Consider the following 16828-nt stretch of genomic DNA (forward strand, 5'->3'; position numbering starts at 1 on the left):
ATCAGCAATCAGATGCACAGAAAGAGGCAGATCTCTAGAGGTGATACTCTGCAGTGTCTTCCACCGTGTAGGCAGCACATCACTATCATGGACCTGATGAAAGAAGCGGAATCTTTGGATTGCCTTTGTGCTGAGCTTCACCCCCTGGTAGTGAGAGTGGGGTGAGTGGCAGGTGACGTCACAGTGGGTGTGCCAGGTGATGTGCCTGCTGCTGGAGAAGTCCTCCTCACTCGGGCTCTGCACCACTCCTGAAGCTGCTGTGAGAGCAGAAAGTGTGTTGTCTCATTAAGCCTCAGCATGGGAACAGGAGGCCAGTCCAAGGACTAATTGTCCAGCAGCAGCAGCACTAGCCCTGCCAAGGATGAAGGAGCTAACACTCATCAAAGTTCCAGGAGCGGCTCCTCTCATTTCTGAATAGCAAGTGGCAGAATTCACTATTCTTCTGCATTGCATTTCTTAATTAGCAGGAGCTGAATCAGCCCCAGAGGGGAAACCCTTCAGAGGAATGAGGAACACAAAAGAACAAAAGCTTTGGATCTTGTCTTAGAAAATGACAATAAAGCCAACTCAATTCTACATTATTTCTCCCCTAACTGATCAGAGCAATGGGAACTGGGTTGTAGTGGGCAGAAACCCCTAAAACTAAGAGGACCACCTGGGCGACGTGCACTGAAAGTACAGGGACCAACTCCAAGTTCTGCCCTGAGTCCCAGTGAGAAGTGTGATGCTGAATGTAGGGGAGGACTCTGCCTGGACCGTGTGTGCGCAGCATCACCTGCAGCAGGTAAGCAGCACATGTATGCTCATTCACACTGCTTCCCCACATAGCACACAAGCCCCCCAGGAAAAAGGGAATATATTCCTATATATAGATACATCTGCTAAAGAAACGTGTGAGAGTATTACATTGCTTTCTCCAGCACTTCAATAATTTATATTAAAATGTTACATTGTATCTATAACATCACATTACAATATAACCATAATATTGGAGCAACGGATATCAACATGATAGAGATGCTGTGATAAAGATAGAAGCGCTGGATAAATAGACAGACAGACAGAAAGATCATGGGCAATACACAGTCATTTAACAGCCTTTAGAGTGTTATGGCAGTAATGTAGCTTCATATGTAGCCCTTTACATACATCTGTATAAGTGTTTTGTAGCAAATTGCTCTCACACACTTAGCTCTTGCTACATCTCTTTATACAAACATGCCCATGCTGCACACACATGCTGCATGATCAGCATCATTGATTCAGTTACCTTCACAAGGTTAGTCATTTGACACAGTGGGAAGTAATAATTCACATAAAGTTAAGCAGCTGCCTCCCTGGTTAAACGCATGATGTTTAGGAGTTTTGCATCTACTAACGAAGCAGCAATTATCATTATCATCAGTGATTGTCATAGAAGTTATGCAGTCTTCAGACTTACTACTTAAGAAATAAATAGATTTTAATCCAACTTGTGACTAAAAGTATCATATTCAGATGTTAACCCTCACACCGTCACTGTAATGACACTTGTTCTCTAATACCCCACTAACAGGTAATTTGTAAATGTCATATTTGTTCTTTAATCTACAATATCCCTGTCCTGTGACAGATGAAACCAAAATGTCAGTATTCTAAGTATCATAACTAATAATTAATCAAAATATTAACACATAATGAATACACAAAATAAAATCAAATAAATATACCTCTTTTGGGTTTTATTTTAAATATTTTGTTTTGTTAATCACAGCAATCATTTATTTTGTATATGTCATCAGTAAAATTGTGCCTTCTATTACTCTAGGTGTTGGTTATCTCAGACTTGTCATTCACAGTGATGATATCTGCAGGGTTTGTTAGTTAATAGAGGACTGCTGGGTCATGAGACTAATATATTATGTTTAAATGAAGTGAAGCACTCAGCTAAGTAAAAGTGCTACTGTGTATGTATACTGTAGTAGTGTGACCACAGCTGAATGAACTGCAGACACTGTGTCCCATGAGTAAAGGATTGCTGTCACCAATTCCCATGGGGGACTTCATGCAGAGACAAAGAGGTAACAGAGGATCTGCACTCTATGGGATGACAATCCCTGAAGGGGAAACATGTGGTCACAATTAGACATGTCCTTTGCTTTGGGCTTTCTTCAAAGGGTAATTACACATTGATGTAAGTGAAATCTTTAACACCATGAAGGACTGATTTACTATGTAGAATAGTCCCATTTTGTGTAATTCATCTTTTCAGTCATGAAGCTGCAACAAAGGGTCTGTATTCCAAGCATGTAATGCTGAGGTGTAATGGTACGTAAAATTAGGTATCATGAAAGATATTTTGCATTTAGTATATAATTCCCTTCATGTGATGATGCAGTTGTCCTTATCAGATCTGCAATGTTTATTACCTGTTTTCTGAAGACCTTGGGATTTCCATTAAGTGTTGCAAGGTTTCTCATTCACCAATATTTATTGCTTGTACACATGGATTACAAAATATAAATTATGTGCTGCAGATCATATATTTTTTTAATGACAGCTGGATATTATCCCCTGGGTATGCCATATTTTCTGTGATACTACATATAGTAATGAAAGGAGGGAAGTCTTCCCAGATCTGCTCTCCTGCTGCCTCTTTCTCTCTAAAATTCCTACTAACATATAACAACAATTGATACATTGTAATTTGTCTTATTAATAATGATAGTCTTTTATTTGACTATACATTTCACTTTACGTTTAGACTGTGCTCCTATGTCCCCAGGTGAAGGTCTTTGAGATAAGATAGAATGATGTGGTGATTATATGTAATGGACTCTACAGGTTAAACTCAATCTAATGGAAATAGTCAGAGGATTGGGTCTTCCAATAATACAATACATTTTCTCGAAATGTTTTTAACTCGCAACTACATAACTGGAGCAACATCTCTAGCCCTTAGGCAAATTGTTGAGTTACCTTTGAATGGGACTATTGATTGAGATGTGATTAAAGCCATACTTTACTTGAGCCAGTATTGTATTGTTATATAAATGGACCAAGATTTGCATAAAGTTAAACTTTTTCTATGCTTTTGTTTAACACAGATGCTTTTGTCTGTGGGTTACTAATTATACTTATTCCGAGACAATACATTTATTGGTTAATATAATATTTCCCTCACTAGAAGTCAGATATATGTCTGAATACAAAGTGTTGCACTATTCTGATAGTAGCAGCTTGAAAAGTTCTCTTTATGGCCTGTTTCCTTGTTACACGGTTTACTCTCATTTGGCAAAAGTGATGTGATCAGCCACACCATATGGCTTGTTGTTGAAACTTTGTCTACAGATAAGAAGATCTTGGCATGCAGTAGGTAAATGAACTGATGCTAGAAGTAGCTCAACAACACTGTAGAATATCTTTTTGGGAAACTATGTAACACACATACAGTATTTATTCCTTACAGTGTCAGAAATTGATTTAAGAAAGCCTTAGTTCCGTGACTCTGTAAAGGGGTTGTCTAGTCAAAGAAATTGTTAAAATGACTAAAGAAGTCTTACTACTCTCAATATCCCCCAATGTTCCTATCAACATTTGTTCTTCTTGATACAAAGATGTGCATGCAAATGTTACCCACTAAGTGAGACTAGGGATCAGAGTTTGTTTATTATTGGGTATATAAATATAACATATCTACAAGATATATGCTGCCCATACCACACATCATTGCCTACCTTTGTTTGTATACAGTGGCTCAGTGGTGACGTCACATCAACGTGCTGTGGGTGAAAAACAATGCATCCCCTTTAATATATATATAGTGGGCAAAATAAGAATTGGCTACATGGCTGTTTATGGAAGTTTTCCCCACCTTCAGAAAATGGAGAGATTTATAAGTTTTATCTTAGATACACTTCAACTGTGAGAAACAGACATCTAAAACAAAATCCCCCCAAAAAATCACATTATATGATTTATAAATAATTAATTTGAATTTAATTGCATTAAATAAGTATGTGATACAATAAAAAAACAGAACTTAATATTTTGTAAAGAACTTTGTGTGCAATTACAGAGGCTTACAGATAGGGCCAGTGCCAGTACCCAGCATACCCGGGCAAGCGTCGGGTCCCAGAGCCTTGCAGCAACTGGCAAAATCGGCAGTGTATTAAATGTTTATTTTCCCCACAGTAACTCTTTTTTTTTCTTAAATATTTTTATGTTTATGACTAGTTTGATAATTTCCGAATTTGCCTAAAACTATAACTTGAAAATCAGCTCGTCTTATAGGGAGATTATGAAATCCAAAAGTAAAAACTGCATTGTGTTGGGCACTTTCTTTAGTGACTATCAGTGAATGGGTTCAGGGTGTTGGGTGGCATTTAGTGTACCAGGTTTACAAATATGTATAAAAGGGAATATCTCTAAAATGACAGATTGTGGGGAACAGTAACGGTACATGAAGTGCTCCACACAATTCTATTTATACTTGTAGGGTGATCTGGTACCAGATACATTGCCCTACAGTATTTTATAGCAACGACTGTCAGGGTTTCAGACAAATATTTATTCTGTCAGGACATATGAGTTTCCATATTTATCAGGGAACTCAGGGAACGGGCACAGGATTGGGCAACAATATCAGAAACAGGGTACAATCTCTGAAACAGGGTCCAGAGTACAGGTATGGGGTTCTAAATCAGGTAGGGGTTCAGGGTTTCCTGATCAGGCAGGAAACAAGGCTCCAGATCAGGTCAAGAAACAGGGTTCTGGATCAAATTGGACAGGATACAGGATTCTACAACAGGATTCCTACTCAGGCAAGTTCAGACAGGATCAGGTACAGGTTCAAGTTAAGACTGGGATTCAGGGTACTGGCTCAGGCTGGATACCGATAAGATACAGGTTGCAGTTCAGACTTGGGTTCAGGACACCATTTAAGGCTGGATACCAGCTCAAATACAGGATCCATCTCAGACTAGGGTCAGGGTTAAGGCTGTGGTTGAATGGAGGTTGAGGTAAAGGTTCTGGTTCAGAATGGGGTTCAGGGCAGAACCTCAAGCTGCATTATCCTGATTCTGATATTGTCCTGATTGTTATGAGTTCTACTGCATTGTTCTATTTCGGTGGGACTTTCTTTTAGGAGGTGGTACATCTCCTGGTCATTACTGTAATATCAATCTAGAATCACACTTTAGTCTGTTTTTGTACACTGGTTCCCATACAGTTCAGCTTATCCTGTGTATTATCCGCTCTTGCCTCTGTTTTATTACTCGGACATTTTCAGTTTAATTTTGCTTATTCATAGCTAGCTATTTTAGGGGTACATTTATGAAGACATGTTATAACTTGTATTGTCTCAATGTACTTATACCTTGGTTAGCAGTCAGCTATTGATCCACGCTGTGGAAGCTTGGGTGTCCATCCTTTTTAGTCAGTTATCTGATGCTATACTTCTGACTCTCTCTCTCTCCATGTGATATGCTATAAAATTTATTAATTCTGTGTATTATTATGATGAATTAAAGTATTGACTTGTTATCAATTTGTATTGCGGTTGATATGTACTCTTGCCTGTTTTTTTGTAGATATTATTGACCCTTTGGTTGAGCAAGTGGGTACAAAGTTTAGGTACTCTTTTGGGGTTTTTGTAGGTTAACAGGATCCAGTTCAGACTGCGTTTCAGGATACCGGCTTAGGCTGGAAACAGGATCAGGTTCCAGTTCAGAGTGGGGTTCAGGACACCATCTCAGGCTCGATATCAGCTCGGATACAGGATCCAGCTCAAACTAGGGGTCAGGGTTCAGGCTGAGGCTGAATACTGTCTCAGTTACAGGATCCAGCTTAGACTTAGGCTCAGGTTACATACAAGATCATTTACAGGTTCCAGTTCAAACTGGGTTTCAGAGTACCCGCTCAGGCTGGATATCGGCTAAGATACAATTTCCAGTTCAGGCTGGGGTTTAGGGTTCTGGCTCAGGCTAGATACAGGCACAGATACATGTTCCTGTTCAGAGTGCGGTTCAGGGTACCAGTTTAGACTAGATATGGTCTCAGATACAAGTTCACAGTTTCAGGTTTAGCAAAACAGAGACAGACATTAGTACTACAAGTAACAGGGGAAAATATAACCAGCCATGAATGAACTGAGTATTAGCTCTTTATTCAGTTTATGTATGCTAGCCTTCCATGATTCAACCCATAGCTGAGTTCACTCAACCACTCAACTTTCCAGAGAGCAGATACAGAAATTAAGCTGTCAAACAGCTAACAACAAGGCAGGCCTTGGCAGCTGTCCAGCTTTAGTAGATGCTTCACTACATGTTGATGATGCCTTTGGTTCCCTGTACCACTACATCAGTCAACTCTTCAAAGACATCTTCATCTGGCTCTAGTCAGTGTGTGGTTGTTGCGTTGGAGTCTGATGGACCAGCACTTATCCCATACTGATGACTTATTCTAAAGATAAGTAATCAATATCTTTTTCCTAGTAGACCTGTTAAGCAGGGCTTGGAAACCAACTAAAGAAACAGCAAAGGGCCCTTTCCCTGCTGCCCCTAACTATTGCCTGGCACACCCTAGGCAGTGGGTAGATAACAAGAAAATGTTTCCTCCCTGTGTCAAAGGGTAAAACACAGAGATGAAGACAAAACAATCACAGAAGAAAAGTCTGCAGAGCCAGGTCAAAACAAAAAGGGCAAATGCTGAAGAATAGTTTGAATGTGAGCCAGAGGGTCAAAATTCCAGAATACAGAGAGCAGAATAACAGAATTATCTGGAGTTCTATAATATGCAAGGAATTCACTCTATAACAGGCAAAGATTACATATCAGGAGAATCTTATATGACAAACCACAGTCCCGGTCACACTGGCACAGATGATTCAACACCACTTTAAGGAAGAACACATCTTGAAAGACCACTTTTATCCTTTGTTAAACTTGTTTTTTTTTCTTGGAGTACCATTTGATATCCTGTAGTGCTAACTTTTGAAGAATTAAATATACTCTCAAATTAGCACTAGAAGATTATCACCTTCTTACTTCACCTGTCTTACTTTCAACATATGAGATATTGTGAAATCAATGACCAATTTAATTATATAGCACAGTCTAGTATAGTGAAAGGGCCTTAATATTTATTGACTAAATATGCAGCTGCTGCAGAAATAAAGTTTAATACTGGAATATGCAAATAAATGTCTAAGTAGCCACTCCCAGCCCTCCTCTATCTGCTCCGGACTGTCTCCCACTTCATTTGAGCTCTGCACAAGAGCAGTAGCATGATGCCAGTAAAGTGCCTGCCTCTTTGGAGCTTTGCACATGCGCAGTAGCTCCCATTCCTCTGCCAGCAGTGCACCAGTATCGACCTACTGCCCTTGAACAGAACTCAAATGATGCCGGAGATGGACTGGAGCATATAAGAGATGTGATCAGAACAATAATTAGAGGTCTAGATGTTTCCTTGGTCAGAAAAGGGAAGATTCTCAAAATGTCTTTAAAGTGCATGTTTCATGATTGTGTGTAAGGCGCAATGGAGAGGTCAAACAATACCCCTTTCCCTGCCTATGAGCTGATAAAACCACAGACAGAAATGGAGATGCTGGATCTGGGTCAGTGAGTAGATGGTCCAAGAAGCTGAGCTTTAGAAAGATTCAGGTATAGAAGATATTATCTTATTGACAACAGACAGACTGTTATTTATTAGTGTTACACTGTGTGTAATACACTATGCAATGTTATTTATTAGTAATGCAGGGCTAATTTTATGGGCACAAGTATGCAAGTATGAGCATTAGCACAAACTTAAAGTTTGAAAACCATATTTGCGGGTGGTTAGACCAATGGGGATTGCGCAGAGGAAGTGAAAAAGATCTATCACTGAGCCCTAAATCCCCCCCCCCAAAAAAAGGAAGAGGACAAAACAGAAATACATTAAAGGATACTCTAAAAGTGAAAACAAGGAGACTGGAAAAGAACCAAAATCGAGCAGTTTCCTTATAAGGTACCTGTCACCAGATTTCCACTAATAAACCCAATAACAGGTTCCCATAGCACTATACTAACTCTTGCCCATACTGTTTTTAGCTAAAATATGCATAGTTTCTATCCCAAGAAAAAGAGCTTTGTAAGCTTACCTGGCACCCTGGCACAAGGAGCAGCAAGTCAAACAAGGGGCGTTTGTTATTAATGGAAGACAGTCAGTCATGTATTTCAGTGCCCTATTTGGCCATATATACCTGTCATTTTTTAACTGTATGTACACGTAAGCAACTGTATCCGTATGCTATACGGTAGATTGGTAAATGATGGTACTAGCTTGCTCAATTCTAAATTCCCTGGATACTACACGCATATACGGCAGCATACAATGCACAACCTTATGCAACACATATTTTAAATGTTGCTTAAGATTGGAATGGAAATACTGGAGAAAATTGGACATGTTCTATATTTTTTACTGTGTCACTCACAGTACTTTAAGTTGTACAATACGGCCATGTAAATGGGTGATGGTTAGAGATGAGCGAACATGCTCGTCCGAGCTTGATGCTCGGTCGAGCATTAGCGTACTCGAAACTGCTCGTTGCTCGGACGAATACTTCGCCCGCTCGAGAAAATGGCAGCTCCCGCCGTTTTGCTTTTTGGCGGCCAGAAACAGAGCCAATCACAAGCCAGGAGACTCTGCACTCCACCCAGCATGACGTGGTACCCTTACACGTCGATAGCAGTGGTTGGCTGGCCAGATCAGGTGACCCTGGGATAGACTAGCCGCTGCCCGCGCTGCTCGGATCATTCTGTGTCTGGATGCCGCTAGGGAGAGAGCTGCTGCTGGTCAGGGAAAGCGTTAGGGTGTTCTATTAGCTTACTGTTAGGCAGGAGTGATTCTCCAAGAACCCAACAGCCCTTCTTAGGGCTACAATAACGTTCTACTTTTTTTTTTTTAATTTGCATCTAGTACCATTTTGTGAGGAATTAGCAGGGGGACTTGCTACCGTTGTGTTTAGCTCTTAGTGGCACACATATCCACCTCAAACACCAAAGTGGGAAAATTTAGTAGGGGTTGGATTTCAATTAGGCACAGTCTGCCATTTTTCCTTTTTTATTTTACGTTTATTTTGTTTAATAACTCAGTGTCATCTCATCTGGCATAGTAGTGTGCTTTCATACTTGGCTAGAAAATAGCCATAGGAGAATCCAAACGGCTTACGCCTACAGTAGCGTTATATATTTGATTTCTGGTTGATCTGCTGGTGGCTGTACTTGCTGCAGTGCATCTACTAGCCAATTGTCAGCAATTTGTAGTGAGACTTGCGACCGCTGTGTTTTGCGCTTAGTGACGCACATATCCATAGCAAAGACCGAAGTGGGAAAATTTAGTAGGGGTTGGATTTCAATTAGGCACAGTCTGCCATTTGTCCTTTTTTATTTTACGTTTATTTTGTTTAATAACTCAGCGTCATCTCATCTGGCATAGTAGTGTGCTTTCATACTTGGCTAGAAAATAGCCATAGGAGAATCCAAACGGCTTACGCCTACAGTAGCGTTATATATTTGATTTCTGGTTGATCTGCTGGTGGCTGTACTTGCTGCAGTGCATGTACTAGCCAATTCTGAGCAATTTGTAGTGAGACTTGCGACCGCTGTGTTTTGCGCTTAGTGACGCACATATCCATAGCAAAGACCGAAGTGGGAAAATTTAGTAGGGGTTGGATTTCAATTAGGCACAGTCTGCCATTTGTCCTTTTTTATTTTACGTTTATTTTGTTTAATAACTCAGTGTCATCTCATCTGGCATAGTAGTGTGCTTTCATACTTGGCTAGAAAATAGCCATAGCAATAGGATAGCATCGTTTGGTTTTAAAAACTCAAAAACACAAAAAAAAACAAAAAAAAAAAAAAACACAAAAAAAAACAAAAAACACAAAAAAAAGTTTAAAAAAAATTAAAGTTATAACTCTCATTTTAAAAATGTTTAACCCGAGGGCTAGGGGTAGAGGACGAGGGCGGGGACGTGGGCGTCCAACTACTGCAGGGGTCAGAGGCCGTGGTCCTGGGCGGGGTGAGACACCACCTGCTTATGAGGGAGCAGGGGAACGCCGCAGAGCTACACTCCCTAGGTTCATGTCTGAAGTTACTGGGACTCGTGGTAGAGCACTGTTAAGGCCAGAACAGTGCGAACAGGTGATGTCGTGGATTGCTGACAATGCTTCGAGCAATTTGTCCACCAGTCAGTCTTCCACGCAGTCCACCCATGTCACCGAAATCGGCACTCCTCCAGCTCCTGCACCTCAGCCTCCTCCCCCCCAGTCTGCCCCCTCCCAGGAAAATTTGGCATTTGAACCGGCATACTCTGAGGAACTGTTTTCTGGACCCTTCCCACAGTCACAAACCACTTGTCCGGTTGCTGCTGAGCAATTTTCCGATGCCCAGGTTTTCCACCAGTCACAGTCTGTGGGTGATGATGACCTTCTTGACGTAGTGGAAGTGTGTAAAGAGGTGTCCGACGATGAGGAGACACGGTTGTCAGACAGTGGGGAAGTTGTTGTCAGGGCAGGAAGTCCGAGGGGGGAGCAGACTGAGGGATCGGAGGATGATGAGGTGACAGACCCAAGCTGGGTTGAGAGGCCGGGTGAACACAGTGCTTCTGAGACGGAGGAGAGTCCTCGACCAGAACAGGTTGGAAGAGGCAGTGGTGGGGCCAGACGGAGAGGCAGGGCCAGAGCTGGTGCATCAGCGCCAAATGTGTCAACTAGTGAAGCTCCCGTGGTGAGGGCTCTTGCGGCGAGGGCTAGATCTTCAGAAGTCTGGAGGTTCTTTAAGGAAACACCGGATGACCGACGGACTGTGGTGTGCAACATTTGCCAAACCAGGCTCAGCAGGGGTTCCACCACTACTAGCTTAACTACCACCAGTATGCGCAGGCATATGAATGCTAAACACCCCACTCAGTGGCAACAAGCCCGTTCACCTCCGGCCGTGCACACCACTGCTCCTTCCCCTGTGTCAGCTGATAGTCAGCCCCCTGCCCAGGACCCTGCCACAAAAACCCCATCGTCGCCTCCACGATCCTCCACAGCATCCACCAGCGTTCAGCTCTCCATACCCCAGACGCTGGAGCGGAAACGCAAATATAGTGCAACCCACCCGCACGCCCAAGCCCTTAATGTGCACATCTCCAGATTGCTTAGCCTGGAGATGCTGCCCTATAGGCTGGTAGAGACCGAGGCCTTTTGCAACCTCATGGCGGCGGCCGCCCCTCGGTATTCGGTCCCCAGCCGCCACTACTTTTCCCGATGTGCCGTCCCAGCCCTGCACCAGCACGTGTCAGACAACATGACCCGTGCCCTGACCAACGCCGTTTCTGACAAGGTCCACCTGACCACGGACACGTGGACGAGTGCTGCCGGGCAGGGCCACTATATATCGCTGACGGCACATTGGGTTAACTTGGTGGAGGCTGGGACCGAGTCTGACCCTGGGGCTGGTCATATACTGCCAACACCAAGGATTGCGGGGCCTACCTCGGTCCAGGTGTTTCAGGCCTACTATGCCTCCTCCTCCTCCCACCCCTCCTCCACCTCCTCCTCCGAACTACCATCCGTGGGCACGGCGCCATCAGTCGGTAGCTCTAGGCACAGCAGCAGTGCCGTCGCTAAGCAACAGCAGGCGGTGCTCAAACTGCTGAGCCTAGGCGACAAAAGGCACACCGCCCAAGAGCTATTACAGGGCATCACGGCGCAGACTGATCTGTGGCTGGCACCGCTGAACCTGAAGCCAGGCATGGTTGTGTGTGACAACGGCCGTAACCTGGTGGCGGCTCTGCAACTCGGCAGACTGACACATGTGCCATGCCTGGCCCATGTGTTAAATCTGATAGTTCAGCTTTTCCTCATGACATACCCCAATCTGTCTGATTTGCTCACGAAGGTGCGCCGCATCTGTGCGCATTTCAGGAAGTCCAGCCCAGATGCTGCCACTCTCAGGGCAGCGCAGCGCCGCCTCCAACTGCCCGCTCACCGACTGTTGTGCGACGTGCCCACGAGGTGGAATTCAACACTGACCATGTTATCCAGAGTTTACCAGCAGCGCAGAGCGATTGTAGACTGCCAGATGTCAACTTCCACCAGAAGTGGTAGTCAGGTCAGTCAGCTTCCTCAAGTCTACAATGAGGAGTGGACGTGGATGTCTGATATCTGTCAGGTGCTGAGTAACTTTGAGGAGTCAACACAGATGGTCAGTGGCGATGCCGCCATCATCAGCCTCACCATCCCACTGCTTGGCCTGTTGAAAAACTCTCTGATCAGCATGAAGTCGGAAGCTTTGCGCTCGTCACAAGAGACGGGGGAAGAAGATTCCCTTGTTGATAGCCAAAGCACCCTCAGGTCTGTTTCTCAGCGCATATCGGAGGAGGTGGAGGTGGAGGAGGATGAGGAGGAAGAGGAGGAGAATGTTGGCGAGACACAAGAGGGGACCATTGTTGAGTCCTTCACTGTTCAGCGTGTATGGGCAGAAGAAGAGGAGTTGGAGGAGTTGGAGGAGGAGGAAATGGACAGTCAGGCCAGTGAGGGGAGTGAATTCTTACGCGTTGGTACTCTGGCGCATATGGCAGATTTCATGCTAGGCTGCCTATCCCGTGACCCTCGCGTTCAAAGAATTTATTCCAGCACCGATTACTGGGTGTTCACTCTCCTGGACCCACGGTACAAGCAAAATCTTTCCACTCTCATCCCTGCAGAGGAAAGGAGTGTGAGAATGCATGAATACCAGCAGGCCCTGGTGCACAAGCTGAAACAGTATTTCCCTTCTGACAGCGCTAGCGGCAGAGTGCGTAGTTCTGCGGGACAAGTAGCGAGGGAGAGTAGGCGAGCAGGCAGCTTGTCCAGCACTGGCAAGGGTACGCTTTACAAGGCTTTTGCCAGCTTTATGTCACCCCAGCAAGACACTGTCACCTGTCCCCAGTCTCGGCAGAGTAGGGCTGATCTTTACAGAAAGATGGTGAGGGAGTACGTAGCTGACCATACCATCGTCCTAAATGATCACACAGCTCCCTACAACTACTGGGTTTCAAAGCTGGACATGTGGCACGAACTGGCGCTGTACGCCTTGGAGGTTCTTGCCTGCCCTGCCGCTAGCGTCTTGTCCGAGCGGGTTTTCAGTGCAGCTGGTGGCATCATCACAGATAAGCGTACACGCCTGTCGACTGACAGCGCTGACAGGCTGACGCTTATTAAAATGAATAAAGGCTGGATTTCTCAGAATTTCCAATCTCCACCAGGTGAAGGAAGCTCAACCTGAATAATTGATCCACTCCTCCTCCTCCTCATTTTCCTCCTTCTCCTCCTCTTTGTACAGTAAAGCAGAGGAAACTGGCTATTTTTTGACAGGGCCCACTGGCTCTTGCTATAGTACTTTATGCATTTAATTTTTCTGGAGGGCCACCTACCCGGTCCTCTGTTTGAAACAATTTTTGTGAGTGCCACATACAGGCACTCAATCTATTCCATTTTTCTGGAGGGCCACCTACCCGGTCCTCTGTTTTAAAAAATTTTTGGGACTGCCACATACAGGCACTCAATCTATTCCATTTTACTGGAGGGCCACCTACCTGCTCCTCTGGTTTGAAAAATTTTTGGGACTGCCACATACAGGCACTCAATCTATTCCATTTTACTGGAGGGCCACCTACCTGCTCCTCTGGTTTGAAAAATTTTTGGGACTGCCACATACAGGCACTCAATCTATTCCATTTTTCTGGAGGGACACCTACCTGCTCCTCTGGTTTGAAAACTTTTTGGGACTGCCACATACAGGCACTCAATCTATTCCATTTTACTGGAGGGCCACCTACCTGCTCCTCTGGTTTGAAACATTTTTGGGACTGCCACATACAGGCACTCAATCTATTCCATTTTTCTGGAGGGACACCTACCTGCTCCTCTGGTTTGAAAACTTTTTGGGACTGCCACATACAGGCACTCAATCTATTCCATTTTACTGGAGGGCCACCTACCTGCTCCTCTGGTTTGAAACATTTTTGGGACTGCCACATACAGGCACTCAATCTATTCCATTTTTCTGGAGGGACACCTACCTGCTCCTCTGGTTTGAAAACTTTTTGGGACTGCCACATACAGGCACTCAATCTATTCCATTTTACTGGAGGGCCACCTACCTGCTCCTCTGGTTTGAAACATTTTTGGGACTGCCACATACAGGCACTCAATCTATTCCATTTTTCTGGAGGGACACCTACCTGCTCCTCTGGTTTGAAAACTTTTTGGGACTGCCACATACAGGCACTCAATCTATTCCATTTTACTGGAGGGCCACCTACCTGCTCCTCTGGTTTGAAACATTTTTGGGACTGCCACATACAGGCACTCAATCTATTCCATTTTTCTGGAGGGACACCTACCTGCTCCTCTGGTTTGAAAACTTTTTGGGACTGCCACATACAGGCACTATCCAAATTAAATTGTCTCCATAGCAGCCTCCACACGTTGTCTCCATTGCTACCTCCAAAAGTCGTCCATATAGCTGCCTCCATACATCCTCCCCTTATCAAACGAGGTGTGTCAGGCAGAAATTTGGGTTGTTTTCATGGATTGCACATCAAAGTTGTTAACTTTGTCGCCACCCTGCTGTGTTATCCACAAAATATACTGGCAAACTTTTATGATTAACCGATATTATTTCAGCGCTTCTTGCGCAGCTGTTTACATTCCCCTCACCCGCCATATCCTAAACTTATAAGAACGCTACTACACTTGATCTTATACAAAAGGTTCTTAGAAGTGCTGTTTGGGGAGTAGCCTAGAGACAGGGGCTTGGATTGGCGAAAGCTCACCTGGCAGCGGAGCGCCAGCTCCATGCGCATCATGCGCTTCTTGCGCATCTGTTTACATTCCCCTCACCCGCCATATCCCAAACTTATAAGAACGCTACTACACTTGATCTTATACAAAAGGTTCTTAGAAGTGCTGTTTGGGGAGTAGCCTAGAGACAGGGGCTTGGATTGGCGAAAGCTCGCCTGGCAGCGGAGCGCCAGCTCCATGCCAAGATCCAACTAACATAGTTTTAACTGCAGCACCTTTAATCTACTACTAGTTCACTGCCTCCATACATGGTCCCCTTATCAAACGAGCTGTGTCAGGCAGAATTTTGGGTTGTTTTCATGGCTTCCATGTTAACTTTGTCGCCACCCTGCTGTGTAATCCACAAAATATACTGGCAAACTTTTATCATGTACCGATATTATTTGAGCGCTTCTTGCTCACCTCCTTTGGTTCCTCTCTGCCACCCATTGGTTTGAAGCCTGAGTCCATTTAGGGTATGTCGCCATGCCACTCTCTAGCCTGCTGCCGCTGCCTCTGCATGCCGTCCCCTATAGTGTCAGGGTCAATTATTGCATGTTTTAGATGCTATCCAGCTTCATTCTGTCACTCTGTCATGGCCATGCTGTTGCCCATAATTTTGGCATAATGGTGCGATTAAGCAGCCTCAGAGGCATCCATGCATGCTGCCCCTGCTGTTTCCTGTCCATTTCCGTGGTGTTTCCATCCTTTTCTGAGGTTCCCAGGTGTTTGGCCAAGCTTCCCTGTGCAGAGCCTTGGTCCCCTTGAAAAATGCTCAAGTCTCCCATTGACTTCAATGGGGTTCGTTATTCGAGACGAGCACTCGAGCATCGGGAAAAGTTCGTCTCGAATAACGAGTACCCGAGCATTTTAGTGTTCGCTCATCTCTAGTGATGGTATTGCACATTGCAGTGAATGTGGCCGCGTGCAACCTGTATGAAAACCTGTCTTTAGGTTTAATAGTGAAAATCTGGTGACAGGTGCCCTTTAAGGTAAAGCATACCGAAGGATGAACACTTTTCACTGCTCTGCAGTCATCTCATTATCATGTGAGGCAGGATAATGAATTATTAAAGATAATACCTCTATTATTCACCATTAATAAAAAGTGATGTTCACAGGTTCTCTACTCTTACTTGCTCAATGTCCTCTGCTCAGAGAAGGACTGCACAGGTTTAGACAACACTCCCATGGATGTCTGCAGACTGTTGTGTTAATTGCCAATGTGACTGCTGTAAAGCTTACATCTTAATGCTGTTAACAGCAATATATACATTTATTGTTCAAGTACAACTCAAAAAAACACTTTCCAGTGCAATAAACTGTGATGATATGATTATATTGAAAAGGAAGATATGTCTGCTTGAAACATTTAATCTGCAAAAGTGCTTTCTGTTTTAAAGCAAAAGCAAAACCATAAAGCTCTATGTTGAAATGTGGCCTCTTGGGTGTCATCACAGGGAGAATACTTAGTTACCTGTGCTACACAGGGTAGGTTTATTAGAGTCAAAGCTGTATAAATATAAATCAACAACTACTCAAATTAGAGACCAAATAAATGCTTCACTGAGTTCAAGCAGTGGAAGAGACTGCTAAAATTGCTGAAAAGAAACCACTGCTAAAGAAGAGAAGTAAGAAAAAGCTTCTGGACCAATGTACAGATATAGTAGACATCAGGCCAACGGAAGTGTACATTTCTGTTCCATAATAGACCGCAGTGGGTGAGGTGACGCTTTGTAGTAGCAAAGCGGCAAAATTATTCAACAACTACAGCTACATGCCATCAGATCTTTTCAGACCCTTGTTAGCACTCCATTTTGTTTTTAACAAGAACTGATCTAATTTGTTCCTGTAAACTGAAAGAATCAGGCCTAAAATTGTATTGAAATGACATGAAATGGGACCGATTAGTCATGATCAGATTCAGCAGGGGTGTGGGTGAGGGACATATATGTAATTAATAAAGAGGGAACTGTATAGTTGAGGGAG

At 43.8% G+C, this 16828-nt stretch overlaps 1 protein-coding gene across 3 annotated transcripts in view; it reads left to right on the top strand.

Moving 5' to 3' along the window:
• Positions 1–213: 213 nt before the first annotated feature.
• GRM3 (glutamate metabotropic receptor 3) overlaps positions 214–16828 on the top strand; it is a 200373-nt gene continuing 183758 nt past the window's right edge. For 2 of the 3 annotated variants that reach the window (XM_072147288.1, XM_072147287.1), the window contains exon 1: positions 214–784. The gene's annotated coding sequence lies outside the window, so the exon portion shown is untranslated. Of the gene's footprint in view, positions 785–2063; positions 2174–16828 lie in introns of those variants that run through there. The other variant, XM_072147289.1, reaches the window with a different exon arrangement.

Source organism: Engystomops pustulosus, chromosome 4 (genome assembly GCF_040894005.1).
Source record: "Engystomops pustulosus chromosome 4, aEngPut4.maternal, whole genome shotgun sequence".
Taxonomy (NCBI): Eukaryota; Metazoa; Chordata; class Amphibia; order Anura; family Leptodactylidae; genus Engystomops; species Engystomops pustulosus.